At 39.7% G+C, this 24145-nt stretch overlaps 1 protein-coding gene and 1 long non-coding RNA gene across 2 annotated transcripts in view; both read left to right on the forward strand.

The window, feature by feature from the left end:
• The window catches only part of SYNE2 (spectrin repeat containing nuclear envelope protein 2), a 320213-nt gene that overhangs the window by 11544 nt on the left and 284524 nt on the right, over positions 1-24145 (forward strand). The window lies entirely within an intron of this gene.
• On the forward strand, positions 231-2638 carry LOC144320121 (uncharacterized). Its single transcript, XR_013385704.1, has 2 exons — positions 231-1938; positions 2219-2638. It is a non-coding gene; the product is annotated as an uncharacterized LOC144320121 (long non-coding RNA).

The raw sequence follows: 24145 nt of genomic DNA on the forward strand, positions 1-24145 counted from the left end.
CTGCTGCTGATTTCAGGTTTAAGCAGGACAAATATGTTTTGGAATGACCCAATATTCTTTCAAGTAATATATGCCTGTTAAGCCTTATAAACTTACTGTTAATGTTGTATGTTTCACAAAGATGGGAAGATTCCATTGTCTTCCCAAATTATTATCATTTTTTTTCTGATTTGCTTTTCAGGGGTTTGAGGGTGGAGGTAGGAACAGAGAAAAATAAGTGATTCTGGGACCTGGGGACCTGCTTGTGTTTATGACCCTGGACTAGAGCAGATCCCAAAAGACCTCCATGTGCTGATAGGATAAAACATAACTTACTAGAGTCCTGGTCTTGGTAATACTCCCTTGTGTATAAGTACTAAAGGGATGAGTGAGGGAAAGGGAAATGTCTGTGACGTAGTGGGATGGTTAAGAGCATAGCTTCAGAAGTCAGATGGACCTTGGTTCAGATCTTGGCTTTGTCATGTACTAGCTGTATTATTTTGGACAAATGACATAACCTCTCTGAGTAGAGTTTCCCTATCTGTACCATGGAGGCCAATATAGAATTTACCGTCAGGAAGTGTAATGAATATTACTGAGATAATGCACATAGTGGACAGTACAATATTTATTGTTGAAGACTGCAAAACGCATTGTAATAAATACCAATTATTACATTCAGTTCAAGGGTGCAGTGAACTAGGGGCTAAGTGACAGGTGTTTAGGTGGCAATAAGTGGTGATCAGATATGGCCCCCATTCTTTAGGAACTGGGGGAGATAGCCTTGTAAGCTGATTATTCTAGTATGATCCAGAATGAAAGAAATGCCACCTGAAACACCGGCAAAGTGCTATGGGTACATAAAGTCAGTGGTGAGTAATACCTGCTTTAGGGAAGTTAGGGCTAATTTTGTAGAACATTGTCATTAAATTTGGGTGTATAGCCAGATCTAGGATGTAGAGTAGGGCTTTTGTGGGTGGAGAATGGAGGAGAGTAGATTGCAGGCAGAAGAATAGTACAAGCTAAAACCCAGGACTTATGGCAAGATGCGGTGGGAGATGTCTAGATAGATGTTTCATGGTTAGATCTTGGGGACTTTTGAACATGTAAGAGGACTGTATCCATGTCAGTGGGGAACCAAGCTTGGTGTGCGCTCTGTTTCATGATAATGTTCTGAAAGATATATTCGAGAGGAAGGGAGTCCTCTCCAAGGTGTTTTTAGAAATCCAGGTGAGTGATGAAGAAATTCAGAGGACAGAGTCATAAAATATTAAAGGAGATGGAAGAGATAAAATTCTGTTAGGTGCCAAAGAGAATGTTGGCACCATTACTTGAGAGAAAGAGAGAGAATACAGGAAGAGGAAGTGTGGGAGAGAACCATGGTCTTGGTTGGTAGGGTGGGCTGTGAGCGAATCTTTTGAGCCTGAAGATTAGTGGACATCTGGCTGGCAGTTAGAAATTCTGCAAGAAAGAAGCTAACATTTATTGTGCACCTACTATGTCTCAGATTTTATGTTAAGCATCTCCAAAAATCATTATTGGAAGTGGATGGTATTTTTATCAAAGAAATAGCTCAGAAGATGCCCGATATTATTTGAACATTTACCTTTATTACAAAGCACTTCTCACTTTTATCTTTCTCTTCAGGCTCTTTGGAGCAAGAGGCCAACCAGGGCTGGGAAGAATGAGTGTGTGAGCCCTGAAGGCTGCTCCCTGTGGCACTTTTCCTGATTCCACATTCAGGCATCCATTACGTTAGTCTTTACCTTGAGGAAAGAATAACCTCAAGGTACCCTCTACCTGGGAGATTTCCTTTGTTACCTGAAGAATGTTGAGAGAGTTCCATTTCTAATCTTCTTTCTCAAATTCTAATATTCCTTTCCTTTTAGAATTGCTTGAAGGTTCAAGTCCTCTGGGACTTTTTCCCCCCCTCACTTCCGATGAAATGGACACATCTGGGTAGGAAAGGCTGAACACTTCATAAAACGAGTCTTGTTTTAGTTGAGTTGGAGGAGGGTCAGAGAGAACGATGGTCTTTTCCTTATTGGTATCCCTTTTGTTAGATGATGACATGCATAATCCTGAGGTCAGGCTCGAGGGTGCAGATTAAAAATTAAGTCTGGCAAGACTGAACATTTCTTTAAAAAAATTTTTTTTGTGTTCTTACAAAAATGCAACAACACATATATTAAAAAGCAAAAGCTCTTCCTCATATTATTTTCACTTTCCATTCCTGCAGTTCCTGTCCCTAGAGATCGTCACTGCGGACAACTGTATGTTTATACCGCTTGAATGTTTCCGAACACTTGGAACCCTGGCAATAATTAAGCAGCGTAGCTAGAATTTGTGCTTTTCCCTTTTCACCTAGATATTTGGTATCAGGGTTTCTTACTGAAGTTTCATAAATGTGGATTCTGTATTCTGAAAGCCATATAAACAACAAATTTAACTTAAAAGCTTTGGATCATCTTTCAAATCGGTGAGGTACCTATGATTAGAATTTAGAGACCTTGAGTTTATTTGTTGCTAAACCGGTTCTATTAGTTAATTTGTTACACAAGTTTGCCAGCTAGCTGAAACAGTGAAGATGTTTCATCTTATTTACTTTAAAAAGGAGAAAGGGCAGAGAGAGCTGAAAATTTAAACTAACAAAGGTCCATTTCAGTTTGGTCACTATATTAATCTGTTAATGCCTTCCTATGTTGAGTGCTCAGATAATATGTGCTCTGATAAAGTTCTCTAACAGACTCACGGGAGAAGTGAGTAATTTAGCTATATCCTGCCTGTTGGGAACTTTCTTTTAAGGACATGGAGTTTGGAGCCCACATATATATTTGTGTTCAAGCAAGTCTTGCCAGTGAGTTGCTGAACGGTCTCCGGCAAGTGCCTCTATGTCTCTGTTTTCCTAAATGGGGTAGATAGTGTGTATCTTAAAAAAAAAAAAAAAAAAAAAAGATGTATGTATCTTACAGACTTGTGAGAATTAAAGAGATGACACATGTAAAATATCTGGCACAAATTAAGTACTAAATAAATATTAACTATTCTTGTTATTGTTGTATCATTATTACCAAAAAGAGAATCTACAATTTTGGCCACCTGTGTAAGAAGAATTTCCTTGTCTTTCAAGTTGTAACAAAGAAGTCCCTGCCACATCATTTTTATAGCCCTATAGGTTATCAGAAGGAATGTGCAAATAGTAAGAGATGCTCTTTAAACAGATACAAATCTCAGTACCTCTATTTGGTCAGCTTCCTAACTAAATAAGTTGGAGGAGCTTCAACGAAAGGATTACAGAGATTTTGTTTTGTCTTAGTGGTCTTACCTCTCAAGATCCTTTGGTAGTTCCAGTTTTGGTCCACTCAAGAAAATATTGTAGAATGATATGGTATTTTTTTTTTTGTGGAGTGTTCTAATTAATTGTTCACTGATGAGGAGGAAACAATTTAGGTGGTATTTCTTTTTGAGGATGTTTCATGTTTTTTGTGTTTTACGGGCTAGGGATGGGTCAGGTATATTTTCATGGGAAAGGTTTTTAAAACAATTTTTTAAAAAGATTTATTTATTTAAGAGAGAGAACACCAGGGAGCATGGGGTGGGAGGGGGGAATCTCAAGCAGACTCCCCACTGAGCCCTGAGCTCATGACCCGAGTCAAAATGAAGAGTTAGATGCTTAAGTGACTGAACCACCCAGGTGCCCTGTGGGAAGACTTTGAGAGAATGAAAAAAATATTTCTTAGAAATCTCAAAACTGTAGTCTGAAATTCCATGAAAAGAAAATTTAAGAATTTTGTAATCTGGAGCAGCCCTGGTGGCTCAGCGGTTTAGTGCCACCTTTGGCCCAGGGTGTGACCCTGGAGACCCGGGATCTAGTCCCATGTTGGGCTCCCTACATGGGCCCAGCTTCTCCCTCTGCCTGTGTCTCTGCCTCTCTCTCTGTGTATCTCTCATGAATAAATAAATAAAATCTTAAAAGAAAAAATTTTGTAATCTGAGTTATGGAGGTAAGGGGTCATAAGGATTATGTTTTAGGAAATTTATTTTCACAAGGAAGTACATAATTCCTAACTATTTTAAAGAATTAAGAGAAATTATATTAAAGAAAAAATGACCTCAGAACTAGACAGAATTATTTTTTTTTAAAAAGCTGGACAAATTTCTAATAGCATCATTGCACATGTTATAAGTAACAAGGAAGATAATTTAGTATACACAGAAGTGCGTTCTGTTCTTTTCCTGAGATAAAGTGACCTTGAATCAGATCTTAAAATTGTGTCCGCAGAATTGGCAAATATGTATCCTTAGGGAAAATTCAACCCACTCAGTTTGGTTGTTTCTGTTCGGGTGAGAAACTTCTGTCATGTTTAGAAATGAAAAGGAAACGAGTTTGCAAGCTCTCTAGCAAGTCACAAGGGAAGCCTGAAAGAAGGGAGAGTTTCACAGTTTAAAGTTCTGCTATTTCAGAAATCAAATCTGCTTTGCAGAGACACCCAGTTTCCATAGTTGCTTGATTCAGCAACTTATTAACAAATGAATACCTGTTAGAGTTCCTGGGCTGGCTGGCACCTTAGCATAAACAGCTTCTAAATCACACAGCAGTTAATTTTCAGCTGTTTCGTGTGCCCCCCCCCCCCCCCACTTTCCCAATAACTAGTTGGAATGCCAATAAGACTTACTGGTTGAGTAAGACCAGGTATCACGTATTTAGTTAGAACTCCCCATTTATCAGTGCAATTGCACAGTAATGAATGCTTTTTTGGAAGAAAAGAGTTAAAGGGAAACACAAAAAGAACAGAAAGAAGCTCTATTTTGGGGGAGATTTGATTTTTAAAAAATTCCCTTATGATAATTTCCTTAAAATTCTAGTATGAAAATTATAATCTAAAGTGTTTAGAAGAAATGCATTTAAAAAAAAGGCCTAGCACTTTCTTAAGCAAAATTTTATGTACCAGAATCTGGGATCTATTTATTAATATTTACAATGTTTTACTGAGTGATTTCAAATTTTGCTAGTTTATTTACTTTGCCATTGTGCAAGTCTTGGTAAATGATTAAATATAGTTGGATTGTAGAGACTAAAGGGGAACTCTTTTCTCTAAGATGAGTCTTGAGGGTATGTGAAATAATGGTCTGTCATAGGAGAGATCAAAAATTGAGTAAAAACATCACTTCTAAGATACCAATTATGAATTCTCATCCTGGGTTCATTCCAGACAGTTGTATGCCCCTGAGTAAATCATTAACATTAACGGTCTCAGTTTCTCCCACCGTAGGAGTATCATGATGATGTAAAATAAAGTACGTTTTATCTTGGATCAATTTACACTATCCCCATCTTTACTGATAATCATTGCTTTGCTTTCCTAGACCTAGCCAGCCAGCTCTCAGAGATCTAAATTCATCAGAAAGCACAGCAGAGGAAGAGAGAGGGTAGTGGGATTAAAAAACATTCCTGGGGTGGGATCCCTGGGTGGTGCAGCGGTTTAGCGCCTGCCTTTGGCCCAGGGCGCGATCCTGGAGACCCGGGATCGAATCCCACGTCGGGCTCCCGGTGCATGGAGCCTGCTTCTCCTTCTGCCTGTGTCTCTGCCTCTCTCTCTCTCTCTGTGTGTGACTATCATAAATAAATAAAAAATTAAAAAAAAAAACATTCCTGGGGTACTTTAGAATGTGTGTGTGCTCTCCATAAGGAGTAAGTCTTGTCTCATGGATGATTTGGAATGCTTGGACAGGGGAAGTAGTGGTGGGCTGTTTTATTAAAATCCAGAGAGGTCCACAGCTATCCTGTTGAATTCAGTTAAGAATTTTAGAGCTGAATGATACTTGAATTCTCTTATTTCACAGAAGAGGAACCGAGATTCAAGGATAGCAAGGTCCCACAGGTAATCCATGGAACAAGGAGAAAAATCGCGATCCCCAGATTCCTGGCTCAAAGCTCATGCTGTCCTATGTATGTGTATATCTATTTAAATTGTTACATATTATTTAAGATCTATGAAATGGTCTAAATCATCAGACAGTAAGGATTTATGTGCTTAAGCATCTTACTTAAACCAAATATTGCTAGTCCCTTTCCTCCTCACAGGTGTAGCTGCCATCCTGAATTTGAGTATTTAATCACCCTCATGCATTTCTTTATAATTTTGCTGCATATAAATGTTAGGGGTGACTTTCAATGTATTTACCAGTATGAGCACTGCCACCCATAAGGGATTTTAGTCGTAAACCACAGATCAGCCATGTCAAGGTGTACTGGCTGATTATCATGGACTCCTAAGCAACATTTTTAGAGATTGTATATAGTTGGCATCATTCTGTATGCATTTTTGTGCATGTTGTTTTTTTCTCCCTCAACTTTATATTTGTGAGCTACGTCCATGTTGATATGTGTAACTGATTTATTCTCATTGTTTAATATTCTGTTGTATGAGTATGCCACGTTTATCCATTCACTTATTTTTGGATATTTAGTTTTTTTAAGTCCTTTTCTAGGACCCACTATTACTTTTTTTTTTTAATTTTTATTTATTTATGATAGTCACAGAGAGAGAGAGAGAGAGAGGCAGAGACACAGGCAGAGGGAGAAGCAGGCTCCATGCACCGGGAGCCTGACGTGGGATTCGATCCCGGGTCTCCAGGATCGCGCCCTGGGCCAAAGGCAGGCGCCAAACCGCTGCGCCACCCAGAGATCCCAAGACCCACTATTCCTATCATTTCCTTATTTTCGTTAGGTTGTATTTCTTTTCCTTATTGATTTGTGAGTGTATTATTTTTGTATTTTTAGAAACTATCATTTAAAAAACTAACATTGACATCTCTACTTAAGAAGCTGCATAAAACCTATCATAGCTTTGCCTTTATGATATTATTGGAGTTATACACTGCTATTGACGTGTGAAAAGGATCTTGCTATATCCCCTTATCGGATTGACGTCAAGTACACTCACAGAATTGTCTGTGGGTAATACATCTGTGATTTTAGATATGGGCATATTCCTTTATATAAAATGGAACTGGCATAGTCTTAACATTCTTGTTTATGAAGATTGATTTTATTTTCCCATAAATACCATGGTCATGCAGGCGAAGGTGTTGACCTAATTATACTCTAAAATGTGGGAGGAAGGAAGTCCTTTACGGGAAATTATAAAATTCTCATTTTTCCCCTTTACTAAATAAAGCAGGATAATGGATGGCACCCTTACTTCCTTAGCGACCCCTAAATGGGCCACAGAATATAAAGGAAACTATAGCGTGAATAGGGGGATTGAGGCCACAGCTTGGGAAATTCTGTCTGGAACTTTATCTATTTAAACTATCTGGCTTATCTATGGTTTTGGTTCTCTCCCTCTTTTGTACCTCAGTGAATAGTGACTTGACTCAACAGAGGTACATGCTAGGCTCTCTGTTCTTTTGTTGACTACTTGTATCTGCTTTCTCGAAGGTTATTGTTTTCAAGGATCTTAAACACGTGGATTAGGACAGTTAAACCTTTCGCTGGCTGGGGACGTGTAATCTTCCTATTCATTCTGCTTTCCTGGCTTATTTTCTTCCTTCCCTCCCTCCCTTGTTTCTTTTTAAAAATCACTTGCATCTGCTAGATAGCCATCCTTCAGAGCATCCAACATTTTGCTCATTTCAATTTTTTTAACCTACTTTTTGTATAAAAGGACATAAGCCCATAAAAGTACTTTCCATACTAGAGTTCGCCATTTCCCAGAGTATCACATTTGGCCCTCACCTCCCCGCCTTATTAGTAGAACAGATCCTTCAGCAGCCCCACCCCCCTCCTCTCCATCGCCTCACTCCCACCCTCCCTATTCTGTAGGCCTCTTTTGTTGTTGGGAGCTAACAAAGTACTGTAATTTGCTGGATGTTGTGGATGGAGGACAGACCAAGGGGTTCCTGAAAGAATTCCTGTGCCCTGCCTGGGCTCTCTTCTCTTAAAAATTGCTGATTAACTGTCTCTTCTGTTTTGGGAATAGCCGGAACCTTAAAGTTAGGAATGTGGTTCAAAACAAAGATGTTTATTTTTAGAGGCAGAAAATATTTTGAGCCCATTTGCCATAACTGCTTTTATAAGAAACAAAAACCATGGACTTGAACTGGGTAATCCCAAAGCAAGAACAAAAATCTTACTGAAAGAATTAGCAATGTATGTAAACATTTTGAAAACAAGCTTTGTTTTAATTTTAGCTTTCTGTATTTACTTAGTTGAAATTAAGCAAAATTTTGCTTAATTACCAGAGTTGTTCTGAAATGTTCCTTTTCCTTGCATGTCTTGTCCTATGAAATTGATGTCATGATATTAGAAGATAAAAAAATGTCAAAGGAGAAAAGCGTTCTTGTTGTTAGTACAAAGGACATGGTGTTAAATCTAGCAGACAGGCTGAGTTTTTGGAGATGGTATCATCCAGATTAATTTTTATCTTTATGATCACATGAGTAAGAAGAACCCTTTAAAGGTTTTGATTTTTAAAGTATCATGATTTCATTGGGAGGGGATAGTTTTCACTTTATTAGTTCTGGTTTGCAGGAGCAATGTAGCACACAATATAGATAAAAATCAAAGATGGGGCTAGTAGCACAGACCTTCCCACAGGATCTTTGTGAGCAGAACCCAAAACCCTTTACAGATACAAAGATCTATTTAAAGTTTCACAATAACAATGACAACATTTTAGGGCTGTCTTCCAACCCTATCACTTCCTTCTTCTAATGGGAAGTTGAGCTTGGGGCGGAGGAGGTACACTGGTGTTACTGGACCAGTGCACTCAAGCTGTCGCCTGCTTTTGTGGAATCACAGACCTTTATGGGACGTTGCACAAAGGGATTGGTGAAGTGAAAGTGCTTTGATTGATTTAGACTAACGGAATAGAAAAAAAAATGGAATGAGTTAAGAAATACTCATCAATAGCAGCCAGAACATGGAGGGAAAAAAATCTCTCACATCTTAAACAATAACAAACAAAACTTTCAAAATATTACTATTTACATTAGTTTTTTTTTTCCTGTTTTTGTTTTTATTTTGGCATGAATCTCTAAGCAGGTGTATTTGAGGGACTAACAGTATGTCACCAAGGTGATGCTTGGCTGCTGAGGTGGAAGAGCTGGCTGATGGCCTCTCCAGGGTTCTGGAGCTCCCAGACCATGCCAGAAATCTCAGGATGGAAGATGATTTCTGGCCAAAGTGCCTGTTGCAAGGGCACTGTATCTTAGCAGATCTCTATGTTTGACTTTGCTGTGCCCTAGCAGGTTGTGGACCAGGATCATCCCAGTGATTCTGGTTCAGACTACAATGGACCTGAGGGTCTTGTATTTTTCCTAAGCTGATCACAAGAATTTGCTATGGGTTGGCTTTAGAAATCTAAAATATCTTGGGGCACCTGGGTGGCTCAGTTGGTTAAGCATCTGCTTTCAGCTCAGATCATGATCCCAGGGTCCTGGGTTGGAGCCCCACATCAGGCTCTCTGCTTGGTGGGGAGCCTGCTTCTCCTTCTCTCTCTGCCTGTTGCTCCCCCTGCTTGTGCTCTCTCTTTCTCGGTCAAATAAATAAATAAAAAAACAAAAAAAACTCATTTCTTTGAGCATCCTCTTTTCCTTTTCTCCAAGAAAATTTTATAAAGGTTCACACAGGGGACTGGACTTTCCCAGTTCTCCCAGTGTGGATACCTTTAGGGTAGACTCTAAGCTCCTAAGGACTTGAAGTAGATCAAGGCCTGACTTCATTCAAATCTCTGGGGTGCTTCTAGCAGCCTTGAGGTCCTAGAAACCTCTCAGGCCTGCAAACCCTGATGGGAACCTGGGAAAGAGATTTCCCAAAGTCTCTGTGCAGTCGATGCTCAAGAGGATTTGGCAGTCCTTGCTTTTATACTGATTCCGGGCTTCAGGGAAATACACATCAATGTCAGCTCAACTACACATTCTTCGATTGGTTCCTAATCAGTTGTGTGCTGGGGCTGTGTTTTATGAAGGCACAGGTATGCATTTGGTGGTTATGGATGGAATTGGTTGCTTAAAGCTTATGTAATTGCAATAGTGGATACCATTATACTTGAATTATTATTTTCTTTTTCTCTTAAAAGGTTTTATTTATTTGAGAGAGAGGGTATGCATGTGCAAATGGTGGGGGGAGGGGTAGAGGGAAAAGGAGAGAGAGAATCTCAAGTAGACCCTGTGCTGACCATGGAGTCCACCACGGGGCTCGATCTCCAAGACCCTGAGATCACAACCTCAGCCAAAACCAAGAGGCAGACACTTAACTGACTGAGCCCCAGACACCTGCCCCATATTTTTTTTTATTTTCAAAGACCAACAAAATATGTTTCTTTTGCTTGCTTTGGTAGTCATCTTTTATGGTCAGAGAAACTAAGATAATAAAGTGACTTGTTCAAGGCCTCCCAGTGAGTGAGGGGGAGGGTAAAAGGGGTCAGAACTGTCCCTGGATGCCTGGCCTGTAACTTGTCCAACAGACCTGTTATTGAAGATTAACATGCGCTCAGAGCCAGAAATAGACCAACTGAGACCTAAATCAATTCTGATCATTGGTCTCTAAGGATGAAAGGATGTGGGATACATTAATTTGCTGGGCGATTGATTTTCCCTTGGGATAAGAGAAAAACAAAACCAAAATTGTCAGTCACCGAAAATGGCACAGTGAATTATGTCTGGGCTTGGAAAACATCCAGTCCTATAAATAGATTATGGGAAGCCCTCGGGGAGAGAAAAGAGGTGCATCATGACTGTTTTCATATGTAAAAATAGCAGGCCCAGGCCACTTGGAAAGAAAGCTGGGACATCTATAACTTAAACTTTAGTCAGAATAGGAACTATAATTCATGGCCAAAACTTCTCTTTTTAAGTTTATTGCCACTTACTGCAAGAATTGGTAAGTTTAGAAACAATAGGTCAAAAGTTTAGCAGGAGAATTTTGGGGAAGGATTTGTATCAACAGGAGATTTCTGAGAGTTTCCAATTTTCCTGCTGAGAAGGTGTTGATTTGGTTGCCTTCGTTCCCATTTTGCCTTCATAGAGACTAAGGAAACCATGGAAGTAGAAAGAAGAACCATTTTCATTCTACTATTTTAATATTGCAATTGAAATAGAACTATAGAATGCTTTGGAAGATCTACACTAGTGTTAATGGTCACTGGTGTAAAATTGATGTTCTGGGCTGATCATGGTATTGTTAAGAGCCAGTAAGTAGAGCTGGATATTTACCAATAGGGTTTGGGATCAAAGAGGCATATTTCATTTTTTCGTAATGAGTGTATCCATGTTTTCCTGTGTGTTTGTTGCCTTGTTTTCTTAATCTCTGTGTCACTTCTTTTTACCCCTATGTTTCTCATGTTATTTTATGACCGAGTGTCTCAAGGTGTGGCTTTCTGCGTTTTCCAAGCTGGGCCATTTGACTTGGCACACATGGCTTTCTCTGGCTGGTGAGTGGGTGGGGGAATATGAACTGGCATGTGTGGGAACTTGAATGTGACTCTGCCCTGTGGGGCTGGCGTGTCTAGATCTCATTGGTCTGCACCTGATCACATCTACACACCACCCGATGAGGCCCGCAGCCCTGGTTAACAGGCCTGCTATGGAGGACAGTGCATGCACACCCGTATCCCCTGAGGTGGGCAGTGGGGGGTAAGTTGGTTAAAACCTCTTATATTTGGGGCCACACAGGAATCAAGATAATGATTTGCTGATGCTCATTTTCTTTCTTTCTTTCTTTTTTTTTTTTTTTTGAAGATTTTATTTATTTATTCATGAGAGACACAGAGTGAGAGAGAGAGAGAGAAGCAGAGACACAGAGACACAGGCAGAGGGAGAAGCAGGCTCCACGCAGAGAGCCTGACGTGGGACTTGATCCCGGGTCTCCAGGATCACGCCCTGGGGCCAAGGTAGTGCTAAACCACTGAGCCACCCGGGCTGCCCCTGAAGCTACTTCTTAAAGCAGCAAGCAAGAACATTCAGGGAGAGCCCTTCCCTGTCCCAAGCACTTAAATAATGCAGTTTGCTTCATTGCTTCAAGATATGTTGCAGGTTCTTTTAACAGTGGAAAACCCTCCGTATCCTTGAGGAATCTTCTTTTACATAGGGCAGAAGAAATTGACAGATTCGTGAAGGTGGTAATATGCAGATCATAACTGAACCCTTGATTTGGGGATAATAAGCCTAAGAAAAAGGCCTTTAGAAAAAGGCCATTGTCTTTAGGCAAGGGTAGGAAGACTGGAACATAGGGCATGGGAGATTCTGCTCTAACCAGGAGAAGGCCTTTTCTTCAGACTGGGGAATTTGAGAGCCTTCCAAGGGAATGACCTTGTCTTCCATCGAGGGAAGGAATGTATGTAAGGAAAGTCTGTTGCATACCTGGAAAATGCAAAGGAGTTTAAGGCGTCCTGCTGCCTCACAAACCAAGAAGACTGTAATGAGAAAAACTGAGGAGGGCTAATTTGTCTCAATAATAAGAGCTATCAAGAAGCCTCCCTTCTTGCAAGTTTTATCAGAAGATCAACTTCAAAATCTTTTTCTGGTTACAAATATGTCTTTTCTATCGGGCAGGGAAAGGAGACCCAGCACCCCTAAAGATTAACTTCTGCAGTTGAGAGACCACCTGCCCCAGAGTTAGCCCCAGTGGACGCTGCAATGTGAGTAGAGGAAGCAGACGAAGCAGGCAAAAATCCCCTCTGAGTGGGATTGGAGCCCACAAAGGGTCTCCACCCCCTGAATTCTGAGTTACCATAAATAGTCTGTTGGTTTTCATTTCTTCCAGGAAAGGCTCCCCAGGGAGCTAGCATATTCTAGAAAGGAAGCTGGGAAGGTGGAAAAGCCAATTTGACATAGACTCTTAATTGTGTGTGACAAAAAAGGGGAGAGTGGTCATATGTAGCACCACTCAGGAAGGAAGGGGCTTCCCAAGTTCATCTTCTAGGACCTGAGACAAAGGGGGAACGTGAAAGGTATTCAGATAAATAAGCAACAGAGAATACAAATCTTGCTGTGTTTTCCCTTTAGTATGCCACAGATTACATATTTTTATGAACATGACAAAATTAAATTCTTCAGTAAGTCTGAAAAAGCAAGGAGGATTCAAACTATCAAAGGTTATTGTGGGGATTCTGTGATGGACCTCACAGGGGCACTGAAAGGACTTAGATTTATTATTGTTATTTTTGTAAGCCACAGATCACATTCTGAAGGGAATATTTCCTGGTTATTTCTTATTTTATAGATAACCTTCTAACTTTTATGTACTTTATTTTAGTTGGTGGAAGGGATGTGGCAAAAGTTGACTTTAAGTGGTTTTAAAAAATGATGTGTTACATATTTTTCATTTAGAAGGTGAAATAGCAATAATGCTTAAAGTTTTTTTATTTTAAGATTATTTATTTATTTATAAAAGATTTTATGTATTTACTCATGAGAGTCTCAGAGAGAGAGGCAGACACACAGGCAGAGGGAGAAGCAGGCTCCGTGCAGGGAGCCTGACGTGGGACTCGATCTCGGGTCTCCAGAATCTTGCCCTGGGCCGAAGGCGACCCTAAACGGCTGAGCCACCCGAGCTGCCCAAGATTTTTTATTTTTAAATAATCTCTCCACCCAACGTGGGGTTTGATCTCACAACCCAAGATCAATAGTTGCGTGCTCTACTGACTGAGCCAGCCAGGTGCCCTGTTTAAAGATTTTGAATGATAATTTTATTTTAAAGATTTTTATTTATTTATTCATGAGACACACACAGAGAGAGAGAGAGAGAGAGAGAGAGAGAGGCAGAGACACAGGCAGTGGGAGAAGCAGGCTCCATGCAGGGAGCCTGACGTGGGACTCGATCTCGGGTCTCCAGGATCACGCCCTGGGCCGAAGGTGGCGCTAAACTGCTGAGCCACCCGGGCTGCCCCAGTACTTTCTTATTTAGTATTTTGGTTAGACTTCATAATGATTGCTTTTATTTTGACTAAAAACATTTTTTTCCACATTGATGTACCAAATTTTGCAAAGCATTTCAATGTTTTGAGGACCTATATATATATGTGTATATCTTTTTGTTTCTAACAAATTACTTCTTAAGATAAATTCCCAAGAGTGGGATTACTGAGTCAAATTTCATGAACATTTTTATGATTCAAGCTATATGTCACCAAATTGACTTCCAAAATGGTTATTGTCCGTACAGTGTAGAGGTATATCAATTTCTTTGTCCCTAGGGCAGGTGAACTTTTTTGCCTATGTTTGTTTAGTTTTTGAATTTCCTCTTATGTGAATTGTCTGTTCATATGTGTCAGAACTTGGTTTGCTTTTTACTTTTTAAAATTATTTTATTGTATTTTTTTGGAAAGATTTTATTAATTGATTCATTCATGAGAGACACAGAGAGAGAGAGAGAGGCAGAGACACAGGCAGAGGGAGAAGCAGGCTCCTCGCAGGGTCCCCGATGTGGGACTCGATCCCGGGACTTGGGATCACGTCCTGAGCTGAAGGCAGACACTCAAATGCTGAGCCACGCAGGCGTCCCTTGGTTTGTTTTTTAAAGGAAACTTTATATCTTCCAATTACCTTTGAAGCTGTTCACGTGATTGTTTCTTCTCTTGGGTTACTTTATGGGATATCGCTACAGAAGCATTTGATCCTTTGCGTCAGAGATAGAACACAGATTACTTTCTCTAAAGGAATGGAAAAAGTCCAGATTAATTCCTCTCTTAATGAATTTAATCTATCACAGAGCCTGTTGCTGCGTTTTGTGCACCATATCCAGTGGTTAAGATACTGCATATTCACACCACTTGGGGAAACACAAACTTCTCACAACCTTAAGTGCTGTGGCCTTGTAGAGGCCATCAAAACAAAAGACACAATTACTGATATTTGTCACTGGAGCTGTGACATGCTTCTGACTGGCCGGCTGACGAACTGTTCTTGAATTGTGGAGACTGTTAGGCCTGTGTGAATTTCATTCCTCTTTAAAATAACATCTGAGAGGAAGAGTTTATAATCCTAGCATTTCATCGAAGGGAATTAATAACGCCTACGATCCTGTTGCAGTTTACAGTTTCTTGATCGTGTTTGTGCTGTTTCACTTGAGCCTCTTAGCAAGCTCTGCGAAGCAGGTGGAGCCGTAGGTCCCTGTGTTGCGGCGGCAGAGGAAGGAAGCTCGGGGGAGTGGCAGGGCCGGCTCGTGGTCATGGCATGGGGACTGGTGGAGCCAGGACAATAAGCAGCTAGTTCTTTGTGCATCCTGAAAAATGTCAGCTTGAATAATATACTCCTTGGGTTGAATTCAGTGAGGAGCTACATACAGTCCCATACATGGTTAATTAGAGATCAAGGCAGTAATTAATATTAATTATGATGAGTGTAAGTCACCAAGGAAAACCTAAATCATATTCCAGGTATTGTATTTCGTGGGTCAAGGAGTCTCCATCACTACTGATTAAAAACAAATGTTGATGTTATTGAAAGAGTGAATTATATAATTACTTGAAGTGTTTACTTACTCTGATGATCTCATTTTGGGATTAAATGAAATAGAGGTTGAGAATGTGGATCCAGGAGTCAGACAGCTGGGACTTTGAGACCCAGCCCACAGGCTGAGCCAGCCACCTGGAGAAGGAGCCCTCATGGTCTGTAAACAGGTGGTGTTAGTATCCATGTCAGAGATGTTTTATGAGGTTGAAATCACATGGGTACATAAATTGCTTAGTGCATAGTAAACACTCTTTTGTCATGAATTAGGTTTAATTATTGGTAAATATGCTTAGTTTTTTTTTTAATTTTAAGATTTATTTATTTATTTGAGAGAGAGAGAGAGAAAGTGAGTGTGAGTGTGAGGTGGGAGAAGAAAGGAGCAGAGCAAGAGGGAGAGACAAAAGTCTTAAGTAGACTCCACACTGAGCACAGCGCCCAATGTGGGCCCTGATCTCATGACCCTGAGATCGCAACCTGAGCCCATAGCAATAGTCCATAGCAAGATGCTTAATCAACTGCACCACCCAAGCACCCCTCTTTATTCTTGTATATTTAAAACTTCAGTGTCAAGCCTGCACTTCTTCACTCTAATTTCTATTACAGTGTAAAGATAACAAATAAGAAACCACAATTGAGTTCTCAACACAATCCTGATTCATTATAATCTTCTTTTATGTAGCCTTCTATTTATTATTTTTTTAAATAGTTGTATGCAGTGAGTACATGTATTTTTCGACAGGCACACTTTGTATTGACTGTGGGACGATATTTATTGTGATCTTGTCCTTTCAACCATGTTTAGTCTTATGAGTCAAGCCTCAGGAATTATCTGCATTCCATGAATTCCATTTGTACGTGAATCTTTGAGAAGGATTTTTGGCCTTTGATATTTGGAATGAGCTTTGCTTTTGTGGATATTTTGTTACATTTTTAATAATGATCTGTGCATTGCCATATTCAGTGTCAATAAACACAGAAAAGGGCAAAATTTATTTGAACATGTATGATATAGGAGAGATTTTAACCCATTTTAGATTATTTAAGGATTGGTTACCTAGTTTTTGTGGATATTTGTATTATTGCTTGCTCTTCAAATCTGTTTCCTTTGTCTACTTCGTTTTTCACTTTTCTAGGGAATGAGATGGGAAAGGCATGTTTTCATTGCTGCACCCTTTTAGTCTTAGATGGGTCAAGCATTAGCATTAGTGTACTGTTGTTCTGGGATATATGTAGCACTTACCAATCTGGATGAAACTTTCACTTTTGTCTAGAGTGGGTCTTCTTGGATATTGGTCTGTACCTTAACTTTCTCAGTTCTCTGCTGTAATTGAGGAATAAATTGACTAATATAATTTTGTATTCTACTTAATGGGGAGTAACTAGACCCTGCATACTTAGATTGCTAAGTATTTTTAGAAACTTAAATTATGAATATTATAAACATATTGAACACAACTGAATTTTTCTTTGAGGTTCATAATCTTTTGGTATATTATGAAATTCAGAGTCCTTTTATATTACTATAAGAACAAGCTTCATTGTAGTCTACATATGAAGAAGTGTCAATAAAGGCTGGAAATGCAAAACAAATTTATATTAGATAACAACTATTTATTCCCTACAGAGATAGATAATTTGGGAAAAGTTATCCTGGACCAGAGCCTGATGTATTATGTCATAAAATATAAATATAGGCACTATTTCTATTGCTTAAAATACAGAAACTAGTGAATTGTTTTGAAATGAAAAATATACGTTGTGGCATTGAGAAGAGAATTTTGTGAAGGGGCCCTGGGGTGGTGTTGGATGACCCAGGGGCCAGCTGAGGGGCAGATCCCCTTTGTCCGGTCCAGGAGATGAAAAACAGGTGTGTAGGTCAAAGTTCAGAGGACAGCCACAGCCAGGGTGGCAGGGCCAGAGGAGCAGTGTGAGCATCTTCCTGCTCCTAGATATTCAGGGTAAGCTAAGTGGAGGAAAACAGGCCCTGTAATAGACCATGGTGAAGGCAAAAATCTCCAGGATTGGAGGGCAAGAGGGCACAGCAGCCTTGTGGGGGCAGAGGAGAAGTAGCTTTCGGCACAGTTTGAGATAAGAGGTACTTGGTGAGGATGCTCCATGATTCTGTCCATCCCTCCCTGCATTGACTCCCCACACTTTTATCTAGTATGTGCTTTGCATCAGGATTGGTGTTTGGTGCTGTGGCTCTAGAGAGGAAAGGGGGTACTCTCAAGGAGTTTATGGTCAACTTGGGATCTCAGACAGGTAGGCCTGCCAGTTGTGATATTTGTACTGAGTTGGAAATCTGGGTTGGTTGAATAGGGAGCCCAAAGGCAGATGGCCTCACTCTGCTTGGGCTTGGGCAGGAGAAGTGGCAAAGACAGAGAAGTGAGAGAGAACATGGGCCAGGAAAGAGAGCATCGATTCATTTGCTGTGTTTGTAGCCTGTGCCAACAATGTTAAGAGACAAGGTTGAAGAAGTAAGTTAGTGCCAGATCTTGAAGAGCCTTGAATGCTGTGCAGTTGATGGGGAGCCTCTCAAGTGTTTTAAGCAGGGAAGTGAAATAACTAGACAGATGATTTTAAGAGCTCATTATAGTCGATACCAATGGGCCATTCAGATCTTTCTTTAATGGAGGACTTGCCCTGTCTCTGGGAGTGCTTTCAGCCTTTTGGGAGTTGCCTCTGCAGCAGTGAACCCCCCCCCACTTGGGGTTATGCCCCTTCCCAGAGGTGGAGATGGGGTTTTCACATCCAGCAACTGATGAGGTGGGAATATGAAGGCCATCTAGGCCCAGCTTATGACAACTCTGACGGGCCATTTAACCTCAAAGCTCACTATGGGTTGGGGCGAGCCTAGAGCCTCAACTTTTTCCTCTACTCAACCCTGCTTCCTTCTCTGTTCTAGCTACTTGGGCCTTTCTGAATTCTGATCTCAGTGAGGTTCAGGCTCTATTTCGTGTTCCCTTTGAGGTGCTAGGGTCTGCGCATTGTCTCCAGGTAAAAAACGCTGCTAATCATAAGGCTCCTCTCACTTGTTTCCTTTTTTTTTTTTTTTTTTTAAGATTTTATTTATTCATGAGACAGAGAGAGAGAGAGAGAGAGGCAGAGACACAGGCAGACGGAGAAGCAGGCTCCATGCAGGGAGCCTGACATGGGACTCGATCCTGGGACCCCAGGATCAGGCCCTGGGTCGAAGGCAGGCGCTTAAACCGCTGAGCCACCCAGGCTCCCTGTTTCCTTTTTCAGAAGGATGATACTCTTGCTTTGCTTGTGGCAGTCTCAAAATAATTGTTCCTATATTAAAAAAAAATTTCCAGTAGAAAGTTGATTCTGGACCCTGTAAATGATGGCCATCAGTGAAGTCATCTGTTCTGTTTTGAATATGATGAACTGTGGGCCTTTGAGGTAGAGCTGTTTGGTAGGCAGTTAGCTCTGTGTTTATTTAAGGTATTCAGTTTACATTTATCGAACACTCAATTGAAGCTGAGGGATGATGTTCCAAGAATAAGAAAGTTGAATGGATGCTGATTTTCTTAATTGTACCTGCCCCTCCCCCTCCCTGTGCCAATATGAGATCCTATCACTTTACAGTTGGGTGACTGGGCCCTATAGTCAAACACTTGTGTTGTACTAGCACAGAGAGATAATGGTGCCATTTCACAGGATGAAGGTGGCTTTAACATTCCCACTACCCCTGTTGTGAACAAAATTCCAAATGCACTACTAGGTGGGCTTACTGCCTACAAAAGCATGCATACTGGCAGACACACAAACTTTATCACCTCTGTTTAATGTCACTGGCCAAGGGATAGGACTCTGATAATTCACAAGAAGGAATATGTCCACTTGGGTAATTGAGAATTGATGGTACCTTTGTTTTCTTTTTGGCTTTATCATCTTCTGATACGTAATGATTTTTTGTGTAAGAATAATTGACTATGATTCCTACGACACAGGATAGACTTCAGGCTCTATTGTGCACTTGTTTATTATATGGAATGTAATCATTTTCTTTTTTTTTTTCCATTTTCTTTTTAAATCATAGGGTTTGATTTCTAGAGGTAGGCAGAAGAGAGGTAATTTTAAATATGCTGTGTGATTATTAGGTGCAAAGTCAATTACCGAGAGCCAAATTTATTTACCCACTGGATGTATATCAATTTTATATCTTATAAATAGATGTCTAAATTGTTTGATAGAATATTTTGTACTGGGACACCTGACTGGCTCAGAAGAGCATGAGACTCTTGATCTCTGAGTCTTGATTTGACTTGTGAGTTCAAGCCCCATACTGGGTGTAGAGATTATTTAAATAAACAAATCTTTAAGAAAAATATTTTGTACTTATTGGAGTAGTAGTCTTAATAATTTTTTTATTTTTTATCTTTTTTTTAAAATCTTTTTTTAAAGATTTTTATTTATTTATTCATGAGAGACACAACAAGAGAGAGAGGTAGAGACATAGGCTGGGGGAGAAGCAGGCTCCATGCAGGGAGCCTGATGTGGGACTCGATCTTGGATCCCGGGATCACGCTCTGGGCCTCAACCTCTGAGCCACCCAGGCGTCCCAATTTTGTTTTTAAATAGCATGGACTATTCTTTATTAAAGAAATTATAAAGAAAACCTTAACAGCATGGAAATAATAATTTTGAGAAAAAAAATAAAAGTAATTCTTAATAATAACAGAATTTATCCTCTGTTTTCATATTTCAAACAATGTCCTATAATGAGACTATGTAATGACTGTCAGTCATTTAAAGTGATACTTTGTGCATCTCTATTAGAAAGGCAGATTTGAAGGACGCTTGGGTGGTTCTGTCAGTTAAATATCTGCCTTTGGCTTGGGTCATGATCTCAGGGTCCTGAGATCAAGCCCTGCATCTGGCTCCTTGCTGAGCAGGGAGCCTGCTTCCCTCTGCCTGTAGCACCCCCTGCTTGTGCTCTGTCTGTGTCAAGTAAATAAATAAAATCTAAAAAAAAGAGGCAGATTTGAAATGATCAGACCCTCTTTACTCTCTGTGGGTCCATGGGATAGGTGGTCAGCTTGTGCCATAGAAGAGAACACAGTGATTGTCCTTGAGGAGTATCCAGAGGCTCAGTCCTGCCCCACCCCCACCCTGCCAGCCTCGTTGGCATTGCCAGCCAGACAGGAGATTGATCGCTATTTGGAATAACTCAGTAACTGAATTGGAAGTTATCTAACTTCTAGAGCAGCAAGGAACTGGTTTTTCTTCATTCCTGGTGTTTGAAATAATGTTGAGAAGTGGTAAAAGATGGTTGGGTTTGGTACTGTGAGTCCTGCTTTTTGTAACATCATGAAATCACAGATTTATCTAGCTGGAAGGGCTACTTAGAGAATGTCTGCGTCCACTTTTATGTTATGAATGAGAAAATTTGGGTTCAGATATATTAAATGCATTCTCTAGGCTTGGGCCAAAACAAGGACTAAAACACACATCTGCTAAACCACTAGTCCAGGAATACTGTGACATGGTACTGCCTTCTCACAAGACCATTCAGCTTCTCAGACTAGACTTGATGTGGCTCTGGTGTCCTGGGCCTACGTGGGAAGCACCGTCCTTCACTCGATAGCCAGCCAACCAGCCCCTGATGTGTGCTGGTCCTTGCTTCTCTTACCCTGGGTAAGGATATTGAGGCCAGACTTGGTTATGCTCTAGCTCAGATGAGTCTGGATCCTTATCCCTGCTGGCCATTCACCATTCCTGCCCTACTGGACATTAGTCTCACGGTGGTATAACTCACGTAACTATTTGAATCTGCACAGAACAGAGCTGAAGCACAGTGGTAACAACAGCCAGGAATCAAGTAAAGTGAAGGAATGTTTCCTCTTGGAGTCCATTTTCTTAACGATTGATTATCTTGCTAACCACCTACTATAGTGCCTGAAACATGCAAGCTGTACATGAATACTTTTTGGGTGATTTGTTGACTAATAATAAATGAACAGAGGCCAAAAGGTAACAGAACTTATTTTGCTTTCTTTCTTTTCTTGTGTTTTCTTGAGAAGTTTAGGAGAACTAGCCCTTGCTCTTTTCCAATTCAAGTTTTATATACTCTCAAGGTGCAATGTGAGCATTATAATGACTTATGGAGGCTAGTAACATAGAAATGCGAATGCTTTATATTTAGCAGAATAAAACAAATATGTGGTATAATTACAACTTTGTAAAAAAATGGAAAACCCATGTTGAAGACAAAAATAATCTAAAAAATTATGGATAGGTTTCATTCTTTTTTTTGTTTTCTGTGTTATTAAAAAATCACTATAATAAACACATAGTACTTACATAGTACAAAAAATCCTATTAAAAGTAAAAATGTATAGCTCATTCTGTAGAAAATAAATGTGAACTGTAGTTTGACTTTTTATCCTTATGGTATACAAAATATAGATTTAAGCGTATTTTTTTTTTCATAGTCTAAAACTTCAGATCCATTTCTCAATCCCTGGCTCTGTTGTGTTGGACTGGAGGAATAAACTTAGTTTTGCACTTATACTGATTTATAATGTGAATAGATTCACTTGTCCTGGCTAGGCTTCTCATCCACCACTCTACATTTGCTAGGTCCTACCTAGCTGGGAAATTTTAAGGGTAAGATGCTAGAAATTGATCCTTTTCTTTTTAAGCCTGTTTGACATGCCTTGCTTTTTTTGGATTCCCCAGGCAGTTAGTTCCTGCTGTTGTTTATGCTCCTCAAAAACACTCTTCCTGTCTCTGCAAAACCTTTTACACTTACTCATCTTTGCATCCCCAGTGCCTGATACAGTGCCTGGCAGGTAGTAAGCACTCAACTGGTAATTGTTAAATGAATGAATGAATACAGTCCCATCTGGAAGTCTCAATTTTCCAAGACTCTGGTTCATGTTTTTATAATATTTATCTTAAGCCTGAGTGCTAGAAGAAAATTGGAACTGAAAGCTTCTAAGTTAATTTAAAAACTTAGCAACCATATATATATATATGATTGAGGGCTCTAGTGGGACTGGGCCCTTATAAGACAATTTGGACCATTATCTGAGAAAGATTGATTTTGTTGGTTGCCTTTATAAGTGAACACTATAAAGAGAAAGAATGGGTACCTGGCCAAGCAGCAGCTGGTACATCTGTTGATAAAGGCGTATGTAATTCCGGTTGGTTGCAGCAGTGCATAGGCCAAAAGGAAAAATCAAATCACTCTCCCTTTGCCCATTTGTAATAGAAAATTAATTTTGAGTGTGAAAGCAACTTGCAGCTGCCACTAAAATTGACAAATATTTTTCTAAAGAAATAGTACATTTCAGAAACAAACTTCTCATTTTAACAGCCAACATATTTTTGGCTGTTGTATTTGCTGGCAAACATTTCAAATTTAGAAATATTTCTTTTAAATATCTTGGAAAGATTAGTGTTTGGAATTTTCAAGACAGCACATCCTTCAATACTGGGGAAATGCTACCCAATAGAAACAGGTATAAAAATGAATGTACAGTTTTGTTACTTGAACCACTTGACAAAAATGCTTGTATAGTCACAGTGAGATCCTGCACATATTTTCCCAAACATTTTAGTCATTTCTGCTCTGAGAATTTTACCAGTGTACATGCAGCCATTGGACTCCAGTTCAGAAAGACTAGTTCAGCTTTGGAAACTTAACAGAATTCCTCTAGTTCCTGAACCCCCTTTTCTCTCCAGAAGAATTTGATTCTACAGTTCCTCTGAAACCTTGAAAATCCAAGAAAAAAATCATTACCAGTAGAAATAGGTATTTTACCTTAAAATACATCCAGGAAGACAATTCAGTTTTCTATGGCTAAGAATTCTGACCATTTGGTGAGAGAAAAAAATCTTGTCAAAAATGAAACAGAGAGTAAATTTAAGTGGAGATATTGAAGGAGGAAGTTGGAACTTAAAAAAAAAAATCCTGTGACTTGGGAAGACCTGAATTTCAAAATAATTTTTACTTTTATTTAAGTGCATCTAGAAAAATTCGTATAAAGTATTTTTTTGAGTTTTCGTTTGCCTACTTATTTGTACATTTAGTTTTTTAATTTGTTCATTCTCTACCTTATTCATGAAGGATTTGTGTAAAATAAGGTATCATATGACATAAGGTATGTCCATAAAAGGTAAAAACAAAAAAACAAGACAAAGTCCAGGGAAAAACAGGCATAGGAGTGAGTACCCACATAATTACTGCAGTTTGACTTCATAGTGAGCATTGTGTTTTTGGACACCAAATGAAAAGAGAACATGAATTATATGGCTCTTATTTTTAGGAAAGAAGACAACAACAAAAATAGCACAAAATAACAACAAAACCCCAACTTGTTCCTCCAAGGAAGTGGAGTATTTCTGAGTACTGAATTCTTTGTTTTTAAAGATTTTGTTTATTTATTAGAGAAAGAGAGAGAGAGAGAGCATATGAGTGGGGCAGAGCAGAAGGAGAGGGAAAAGTGGACTCCGTGCTAAGCGTGAGTCAGACATGGGGCACAAATCCAGGATCCCATGATATGACTGGACCCCAAGGCAGACACTTAACCAACTGAGCCACCCAGGAACCCCTGTTTCTTAGTGCTAAATTCTGAGTGGGGTTGAGAGCTAACAGCTTCTCTCAAGTTTTTTTCCTTCATTTGTTCACTGTTTGAATCTTTCCTCATTTATTATATGGCCGCTGTATGCCACACACAGTGCTAGATGATAGAGA

This window comes from Canis aureus, chromosome 9 (assembly GCF_053574225.1).
Source record: "Canis aureus isolate CA01 chromosome 9, VMU_Caureus_v.1.0, whole genome shotgun sequence".
Lineage (NCBI taxonomy): Eukaryota > Metazoa > Chordata > Mammalia > Carnivora > Canidae > Canis > Canis aureus.